The following is a 10,830-nucleotide window of genomic DNA, read 5'->3' as shown; positions in this document are numbered from 1 at the left end:
TAACTTACACGTTACAAGAGGGGCAGGTGACTTTGTGGTACGGTATTTCCTTCGTACCCGAAAGGTACCGAGTTCGAATACCCGCTGTGTTGTGTGGCCTCGAGCTAGTCTCCTCGCCCTAGCTCAGTTTGCGGCGCTGCACTGCGGCTGACGCCTGGGTTTTTCCAGTCTTCCCTTGGAATAGACCCGAAAGAAAAAGTTCCTCCATGGGATGAATAAAGGGAGTTTACATTATTATTTATTATTTATTAAGGGTAAAATTAATCTAAACTTGCTCTAAGCGCTTCAAAGGGGTCCCTGACCAACAGCAACCACATAACATGTAGAACGAAACATGACGCCTGTTAGGCGATATTACATGTTTTTTTTTTCCGACAATGACAACGCTGTTAACGACCAGGTACTCATTTTACTGAGGGAAAGAGAGTAAAGGACTCAACTATGCGCCGAGGGAGGCTCAAACCCAGGAACTTCCGATCCGAAAGCGAGTGTCATACCACAAGACCACAGAGCCGCACATTTTGAGACGATTGGTCTAATTTTTTTTGCCTTATACGACGTGCACATATTTGAAGGTCTGATAACCGAACGCAATTATGGGCTTGTTTTAACATATTGCGTTGGTTTGAGAGTATTTCCATAAGGATTTGCGTTATCAGACCTGCAAATTAGTGCACCTCGGATAGCATTATAGCATTACCTTAACAGCACAAGAATATAATTGCACGCAATCTTATTGTCTGTAATATTTCAATAAAAGCATCAAACTTCTATAACTTGAGGGTCTGTATAAAAGTTTGACACTTAAATGCATGATATTACAAAAAAGAAAAAAAAATTAAAATTGAGCTTTATATAGCGCAATATCCACTAAATGTGCTCAAAACGCTTTACAAGGAGTCCCTGGTCAACAGCAACATTTAACATGTCGAACAGGACATGACGCCTGTTTGGCGATATTACAATTTTTCGGACAAAGACAAGGCTGTTAACGGCCAGGTACTCATTTTACACCTGAGTACGGTGAGAGAATGTGAGTAAAGAGCCAAGGACTCAACTATGCGCCGAGCGCGAGGCTCGAACCCAGGACCTTTCGATCCGAAAGTGAGTGTCATACCATTAGACCACATAGCCGCATATTACAGTAATCGTTAGGGGAGGGAGGGTTGCTTGACTGATAGGAATTTTCATGACATAACAATTGTGTTGTTAGAATGAAAACATGTTCCACCAAAAACAAAGGGCACTGGGTAAGCAACTTTTTTGGCTGGGCAGAATATTTATTAATATTATAATTTTGGTTGCGTGTCGACTGGAGAAGAGAAGGGAATTAATGAAGTGTCTGAGTAATCTGCTGTTGTCTTCAATTACCGAGTTATTTCCCTTACGTCCCCTTTAAAAAAATAAAAAAAAATGGATGACACCCAAGGCTGTGTGTGCCATGATGACACCCCTTGGTGTCTGAAATAGTGGCATACGTTCCCAGTATTTGTAACCAACCGTCTCGATACAGTGTGAAGTCAGGGTGTTTAAGTTATAACCATGGTGTTTGAATTTGTGCCAAAACGTTATTGTGACGTCGTCTCAAAAACACTCCAATGATAAGTTATTTTGAAAAACTTAGGAAAAAAATCGTTTTCATTAAAATTGAGCTTTATATAGCGCAATATCCACTAAATGTGCTCAAAGTGGTCTAGTGGTATGGCACTCGCTTTCGGATCGGAAGGTCCTGGGTTCGAGCCTCGCGCTCGACGCATAGTTGAGTCCTTGGAAAAGGCTCTTTACTCACATTCTCTCACCGTACACATGTTTAAAATGAGTACCTGGCCGTTAACAGCGGTGTCGTTGTCCTAAAAATTGTAATATCGCCTAACAGGCGGCATGTCCTGTCCTACATGTTAAATGCTGCTGTTGACTAGGGACCCCTTGTAAAGCGCTTTGAGCACATTTAGTGGATATTGCTCTATATAAAGCTCAACTGTGAAGCCTCCGACTATACAGAAGTCTTGTAATTTCATTAGTCAAATCAATTTTATTGTCGTCTCGCACACGTTCAAAAGCCGTAGAGCGATATTATGGTTATGATATTATTGGTCCAGCACGTGGCTTCCATGGTATCTCCTAAATTTGGAATTGATGAGACGATATCGACGGAGGAACGATTATTATTATTCATCCGCGTGTGAATCCCGCGAGAATCAAACAAACAAAGAGCGAGCTTGACAGGGCAGCCATGTTGGAATTTAGAAAGGTCGTGGTGATCCTGTCTCTTTCTTTTGTTTTTTTTTTTTTTTAATTGTACAAAAGAACAAAGAGCATGGATGCGGAGGGAAAAATAGAAGAAGAAAAAAAAAAGATTAACAAACCAGAAATAAGAAATTTAAAAAAGGAAATAAGATGAAATAAACAAATCGCATTTAGTCCAGCATTCATAAAAAAAAATATTTAAAAAAATTTTTAAAATCATCGAATATTACCGAAAAATGTCTAATCTTCTCGTCTTTGTTAGAAGTCACGGATTTGTTTTAAAAAAGTGATGATATTCTTCTTCAAGTACCAAGTCTGTGCCTGACATCGGTGATCATGATACGCCATTCATCTCTTTGATCAGATAACCTCAGAAAACTAATATTACTCTTCTCTTTCTTTGTCACCCAGCTGTTGATATTATTTAGCCATTATTGCTATTTTTTTTTTTCACTTTTAATTGTTCCAAAATAATAGGGGAGAAAATGAGATGGGGGAGGGATTATAATATGACGTTTGAGGGTCTATTATGCAAAAAGTAAGATCCTTGCATATACGCTGAAAACAGTTGACATGATATCTTTAAAATGTTATTCCAGTGATTTCACTTAACAGTTTTGCAACAGAAAAAGGCATCTGTCTTATTTTGAAAATTAAATAAAAGTTTCTGATCATTTACCGCATAGGCAGCCTCTCTCTCTCTCTCTCTCTCTCTCTCTCTCTCTCTCTCTCTCTCTCTCTCTCTCTCTGTCTCCCTGCTCATCAATCTATCCATCCATCCATCTTTCTGTCTGTCCGTGAATCTTTCTGTCCTCGATCCATCTAACTCTCTCTCTCTCTCTCTCTCTCTCTCTCTCTCTCTCTCTCTCTCTCTCTCTCTCTCTCTCTCTCTCTGTCTCCCTGCTCATCAATCTATCCATCCATCCATCTTACTGTTGTCCGTGAATCTTTCTGTCCTCGATCCATCTAACTCTCTCTCTTCTCACTCTAGCAATACTCTCTCTTCTCTCTAATTATATCATCTATCTATCTATCTATCTATCTATCTGTCTGTCTATCTCTATCTCCTCTTTTCTCTTCTCTCTCTAGATATATCTTACACACTCTCACAAACATACACACACACTCCCTCTTTCTTTCTACCTTTCTCTCTCTCTTTTTCTCTTTCTCTCTCTCTCTCTCTCTCTCTCTCTCTCTCTCTTCACCTCTCTCACTCCTCACACCTCTCCTCTTTCTTTCTTCCTTCTCCTCCTCTCCTTCTCTCTTCCTCTCACTCTTCCTCTCCTCTCACCTCCTCTCCTCCTCTTTTATCTCTCTTCTCTCTTCCTCTCTCTCTTCTCTCTCTCTCTCTCTCTTAATTATTTATAAAACAAATATCTTCTTCTATCTCTTCTCTCTTTCTCTCTCTCTCTTTTCTCTCTCCCCACACTCTCTTTCTTCTCCTTCTCTCTCTCTCTTCTCTCTCTCTCTCCTTCCTTCTCTCTCACTCTCCTCCTCTCCTCTTTTCATCCTCCCCTCCCCCTCTCTCTCTCTCTCTCTCTCTCTCTCTCTCTCTCTCTTTCTTCTCTCTCTCTCTCTCTGTCTCTCCGTGCGCTTGTGTGTATGTGTGCGATGTGTGTGTGTGTGTGTGTGTGTGTGCGCGCGTGATGTGTGTGTGCGTGTGTGTGTGTGTGTTGTGTCAGGGATGCCACATTTTTTGTGTTTAACTGGAATTTAATATGGCCAATTACTATTATCATTTTTACTACCGGTTCTTTGTCCTCGTTGGTCTGCAGGCAAGACAGGGGCATGTTGTCAGTTAAAAATCCATAAACAAGAAACCAGACAAAAGACCCCCCCCCCCCCCCCCCCACCTCCCAAAAAAACCCCAAAAGAAACACACCAAAAAAACAAATGAGAAATGGAATTTAATACAAAGAACGGGGTAGCGAGGAGAAACGAATAAAAATGCAGATTACGAGAGCTGCTTAACTCAAGAGTATTGTGCGTAGGGAATGGGATGTGGTTTGAGTGTGTGTTTGGTATGTGTATAAAAGTGTGTGTTTAAGAGATATAGATAGATATATAGATAAATAGATAGAGCGATAGATAGACAGACAGACAGATAGATAGATAGATAGATAGATAGATAGATAGATAGATAGATAGATAGATAGATAGATAGATAGATATAACTCACATACACACACTTTATCTATCTATCTATCTATTTATTTATTTATTTATTCATTTTTATTACACACACACACACACACACACACAAACACACCAAGAGCACACACGTACACACAAAGCAAGCATGCTTGTTCCTATAATATTTCCTCTCATTTTTTTCCCTATCTTTTCTCACTCGCTCACTCGCCTCTCCTCTTTTCTCTTCTTCTTCTCTCCCTCCTCCTCCATCCGCCTCTCTCTCTCTCTCTCTCTCTCTCTCTCTCTCTCTCTCTCTCTCTCTAGTCTTAGTCAAGGCATATCTTGTTGATGAGTTGGCTGTGAGTCACCCGATATCATCTAAGGCATGCGCCATCAATAAAACAATATGACATGATATGACATGCACTCACTGATACTCAACACTTTCAAAATTTCAAAGTTTTTGTTCAAATTCCTCCTAATATAGATAGTTCGAAGATGACGTCACTCAGGTCTTTGTTATTGTTTTTTGCCATCCGCGTTAATGAGTATGCTCAGTGAACTGTATTAACCCGACTATAAACGTTCATGGATACACACAGATTGTGTGTTGGTCCGTTGTACTTCCGGATGGCAATGTTATGAGCTTCTAAGCCAAGCGCATACTATCCATAAAATACAAAGCTAGAGCTTTTATTTAAAATTTAAATAACAATGTGAACTTGAATGTAAGCTTCAATTTAATATACGAAAACAGAAAAAATGGACGTTTCGGGTTTCCCCTTTATCAACAAAACAGAATGAATTATGAGACACTACAGACGAATGAGATTATGTGGTAGATGCGTTCTTAAGATGAATTTAGCGCAATATCCACTAAATGTGCTTAAAGTGATTTACAAGGGGTTCCAAGCCAACAACTTTTAAACTGTAGGACGAGACATCGCCTGTAAAGCGCCTATTACAAATTATTTTTTCGATAGATAGAACTGCGTTGTTACCACCGTCTTTTCATTCAGAGCCCCAGTTCATAACTCAATAAACGCAGCGTAAAATGAGTCCTTGGAAAAGGCCAAATTAAATATTCGCATTCTTACATCAACTCGGTGGAAAATGAGTCCTTGGAAAAGGCCAAATTAAATATTCGCATTCTTACATCAATTCGGTGTAAAATGAGTCCTTGGAAAAGGCCAAATTAAATATTCGCATTCTTACATCAACTCGGTGGAAAATGAGTCCTTGGAAAAGGCCAAATTAACTATTCGCATTCTTACATCAACTCGGTGTAAAATGAGTGAATGGCCAGTAAAGACAGAGATGAGTCTGTCATAAAATTGTAATGGCGCATTTATAGGCTTCATATCTCATCCTACGTATTAAGTGTTGCAGTTGTTTTAGACCCATTGTAAAGTGCTGTGAACTCATTAAGTGGATATTTCTCTATAGACAGTATGCACTTGGCTAAGAAGCTCATAGCATTGCCATCCGGAAGTGTAACGGACCAACACACAAAACTGTGTGTATCCATGAACGTTTATAGTCAGGCTAATACAGTCCAGTGAGCATCACTCATAAATGCGGATGGCAAAAAAACAATAACAAAGGCCTGAGTGACGTCATCTTCGAACTATCTATAGGTAGAATGAATTTCGCGTCACTCAGGCCTTTGTTATTGTTTTTTTTTTTTTTTTTTTTTGGTGGGGGGGGGGGGGGGGGGGGTTGCCATCCACTTCTATGAGTAATTCTCACTAACCAGACTACGATTACACATAGTTTTGTGTGTTGCTCCGTTATATTTCCGGATGGCAATGTTGTGAGTTTCTTAGCCAAGCGCACACTATCTATGTAATACGCTTCAACAGTCGTGGCGTCACTTCCCCCGTAATGATGCAGAGTAACTTAGTAACTGGCTCTAAGCTATCGGAACAATGGCGGACGCCCTTATGAAATATTTCGCCGATGAGCATAAAAGTGTATCCAGAGGGGAAAAAAACATGATAAATCTGATCATGTTTTGACTTTTATACATTCAGATCACAAGACATATGAAAAGTTCTAGCCAGCATGAAGAATAAAAAGTACCGATTTTCTTTGTTTAGAACCACGATGGTCGCCGTTGCTGGGCGACGTGACATCAGACAATTGACTCCGATTGGTCACGTTTCTAATCACAAATCAGTCACCAGAAAATCCGATTTCTTTTTTTTCAGATGTCCAAGTTTGTGCCATGCATGACACGAGTACCTCAAAATTAACGGTTATTCTGACTTAGTTGTCTATACACCAGTCGCGGGGTTGTTGGATTAAATACTATTAGAGTGGGTCGAAAGTAGTCCGTGAAATTAAATGATCCCAGAAATAATGTTCTATACAAAGGTAATGAAGAAGTTTCAATAAAGTCCCGCTTTTTGTTCTGTACCTATAGATAGTATGCGCTTGGCTAAGAAGCTTATATCATTGCCATCCGGAAGTATAACGGACCAACGCACAAAACAGTGTGTATCCATGTACGTTTATAGTCGGGTTAATACAGTTCAGTGAGCATTACTCATAAACGCGGATGGCAAAAAAACAATAACAAAGACCTGAGTGACGTCATCTGCATACTATCTATACACCAGTAGCAGTGTAGCTAGATTGAATACTATTAGAGTGGGTCGAAAGTAGTCCGCGAAATTAAATGACCACAGAAATAATGTTCTATACAAAGGTAATGAAGAAGTTATAATAAAGTCCCGCTTTTTGTTCAGTACCTATAAACTGAAATTGACTTCGGATCCGTGCGCCCGGAAACTTTGACGGCATAGATGGATCTACTTGTTAATGTTTTGTTTTGTTTGTTTGTTTGTTTTTGTTTGTGTTGTTTCATGCTTTTCGTTTGTTTGTTTTTGTTTTTTCTTTATTCAAATTATGTTTTTACATTCATCTTCATTAAAATTTGACGTTTCGTTGTCATTTTAAAGAAGACTCATCGGTCTTTGTGTCATCTATGTCTAGATGAAATGAGAGATGCCATCATTGCCTTTTTCACCCTGGGTCAGGGTGGAGATATTGTGCGCTTGGCTTAGAAACTCACAACATTGCCATCCGGAAGTATAACAGACCAACACACAAAACTGTGTGTAACCACGATCGTTTATAGTCAGGTTAATACGGTTTACTGATAATTACTCATAAACGTGGATGGCAGAAAACAATAATAACGACTTTATTCGTCAACTTCGAACTATCTATATCGGTAGGTCTGGTTTTCACATTAATTTTCTTTGTCGTCTTATAAGTTTAATGTTCTGAGTTTAATGGGGGTTTTTTTTGTGGTGACAGCTGTGGTGCCGATGATGATGATGATGACGATGATGATGATGATGATGATGATGATGATGATGATGATGATGATGATGATGATGATGATGATGATGACTACAACAGCAACAGCAACTACAGCAACAAAATTGACAATTGATTAATTAAAGCAATAAAGACGCATTCACATAACAAAAAACATCAGCCGATGAAAGGGGCAAACTTAAACACAATGCAACAACAACAACAACAACAACAACAACAACAAACTATTAAATCAGTTGAGTTTGTTGATATCAAAGACCTCACCCACAGTTCATTTTACATGACGAAGTTTATTATTCATGCTAATGTTATTCATTTAAATCCCGCATTCCTATTTTACGTAATTGCATTTTCATCTTTCAATGAATACGTCTATAACGAATGTGAAACGTAAAGGGGGCGTTAAGATAATGGATCATTTTTACTTTTACCCTACACAGTTGGCGAAGTCCCAGGTTTAAGAGTTTTTGCCAAGATGCGGGTCATCTGAATCAATCGATATTTGAAAGACACGTTTTCTGGCCAAATTTTTAAATTCATGATTTTACAGAGTATGACATGATATGACATGCACTCACTAATACTCAAGAGTTTCAAAATTTCAAAGTTTGTCTTAAAATTCCTCCTAATATAAAATACAAAACTTGAGCTTTTATTTTAATAACAATGTGAAATTGAATGTAAGCTTCAATTTACTATACGAAAACAGATAAAATGAACGTTTCGGGTTTCCCCTTTATCAACAAACAGGATGAATGAAACACTAGTTAACGGCAGTTAACTCATTCATTACAGTGATAAGTAACGCCATATAAACATGTAAAAAATTTACTGGCTCAAATTCCATTTCATTAATCCAATTTGAAACAGATGAACTCACCACCCGTTTTATCTTGTCTGCGGCGAGAGAGTGTAGCGAGGTCGCCGCTGCCGCATCGCAAAATGTCATGCTATTTTTACCCACTTAGTTATCCAGTGTTATGTCTGTTCGCGCCGCTATGACTGTGAGTTGAGTTGTGAGTTTCGAAAGGATTGAGTCTTTGGGAGTCAAGTGCTGCTGCTGCTACTGCTGCTCACTCTGAAAGTGAGTCAAGTCACACTTCGACACAATGGGACCATGCTAGTGTGTTAGGATGAAAAAACAATGATTGCGATGGTGTGAGAACGCTGAGCGTCAGCGTTTTGATGTGTTTATCATGTGTACATTCTTGTAGAGTGTTGTGGTTTTATGTTGACAAATTACTATGTGGTGGAATTTAACTTATGATATGATGATTTTGCTTGATTGGTGTTAATTAACGAGATATATCATTGGATAATAAATCACAAGTGAGGTAGGTAGCCTAAGTGATAGATTTGATGAAATTATGCATTCATTTATTTATGATAAATTAGATATTTACTATCTATATCTATCTACTTCAACTTCCTTAGATTGTCGTTTCTATTCATCTCTTCTATTAAATTCGGAATTGTAGGCGTCTATGGATGTCCTTGTTATCTTGCAGTAAATTTTAATCATGTTTCATGAGCTTTTAAGTTTAAGCGTTGTCGATGTTTTCATTATATCGGACATATTTGAAAATAAGACTTGAATTGTCATATATAATTTATTCAGTGGTTAAGCAAAGATTATTGTTCTTGTTTGTCAGATCGATAAGTTGTCCGAGCTGTTATTGACTTTGGAGCTGATAAGAACACACACACACACACACACACACACACACAAATATATATATATATATATATATTTATATATATATATATATATATAAAGGCAAATCCATACGTGCATACACACACACACAACAACAACAACAACAACAACAACAACAACAACAACAACAACACCATCTACAAATAACTTATTTATTTATTACGAGGAAAAATTTGAATTTGTCCTGGACTTTTCATTTCGTTATTCTTCATTGCAGGCTACGCCTTGTTGTGTTTCAAAAATAGGACTTTCAAGAAAAAAAATCGTTTAACATCAAATCATAGAAGCTACTCCTTAACTAAAACACTTTTAAAGAGGCAAGGAATAAGCTGACATATAAAATAAACAACAAATTATATTTCGAGATAAACGTGTCATGATTTTTTCGCGCTTTCTAAAAGAATCGGCTATGTTTCCGGAAATTATAATTACTCAAGTACCAATCAAGAGTAGAAGTTGTGTCTTTATTGAAGCATGTAACGTTTACTATTCTTTCCTTGACAATGCTCTTTACATAGACAATTGATAATCGGACATTGAAATAAAAGCAAGTATACAGATGGAATAAAGAAGCGTTCATTCTGAACTGGGTTCAGGAGTTTATTTCTCTCCTTACCAGCTATTTTTAGAAATTTACGTGACACTTCATACTAACCCAACACAAAAGTACATTTTTCAAACAGCATAATAATGAGTGTATTCTATATTTTGTTTAGAAAAATGAGCTCTGCAACACAGTGTCGAGTTTTTATGGCTATAACTAAAAGAAAATGAAATCAGAATAAGAAAACTGTAGCGGTATCGTAACAAATGTGACGATTTTCCTTTGAGTGATAAAGGGAGGGTAAATTAATGCATTTAATTAAATCTAACATCTATATTTGCTAAGTACGAATTGTTTGAAAATGTAGTATGATTTTGAGATAAACAAGCGCTTTTGAATGTATATAAAGAGTTGGTTTAGCGGATTAAATTATATAGATGGAACGAAATTGACGTCACTCAGCTCTTTGTTACTGGTTTTAGTCAGATATTTTAATGATATGTGTTCACTAAATTCTGCCAATCAGCCTATAGACAGATCGAAGTTGACGTCACTCCGGCCTTTGTTATTGTTTGTTTTTTGTTTTTTGGCCAAACGCGTTTATGAGTAATTCTCATTAAACTGTATTAACCAGACTATAAACGTTTAAGGTTACACATAGATTTGTGTGTTGGTCCGTTATACTTCCGGATGGCAATGTTGCGAGCTTCTTGGCCAAGCGCATACTATCTATAAACGTTCAAGATTACTCATAGTTTTGTCTGTTACGAACGTGATACCCGACTGGAGGATATAATGATTTTTTAAAAAACTAAACGTATAGCAGTAATATCAAGAAAAA

At 37.7% G+C, this 10,830-nt stretch overlaps 1 protein-coding gene across 1 annotated transcript in view; it reads left to right on the top strand.

The window, feature by feature from the left end:
• Positions 1 to 8,734: 8,734 nt before the first annotated feature.
• The window catches only part of LOC144967202 (uncharacterized), a 171,588-nt gene continuing 169,492 nt past the window's right edge, over positions 8,735 to 10,830 (top strand). The window contains exon 1 of the mRNA XM_078904134.1: positions 8,735 to 9,062. The gene's annotated coding sequence lies outside the window, so the exon portion shown is untranslated. The remainder of the gene's footprint in view (positions 9,063 to 10,830) is intronic.

The sequence above is a fragment of the Berghia stephanieae genome, chromosome 3, assembly GCF_034508935.2.
Source record: "Berghia stephanieae isolate SIO BIC M18660-M18661 chromosome 3, UCSD_Bste_1.3, whole genome shotgun sequence".
Lineage (NCBI taxonomy): Eukaryota > Metazoa > Mollusca > Gastropoda > Nudibranchia > Aeolidiidae > Berghia > Berghia stephanieae.
This window is presented reverse-complemented; position numbering and strand designations above follow the sequence as displayed.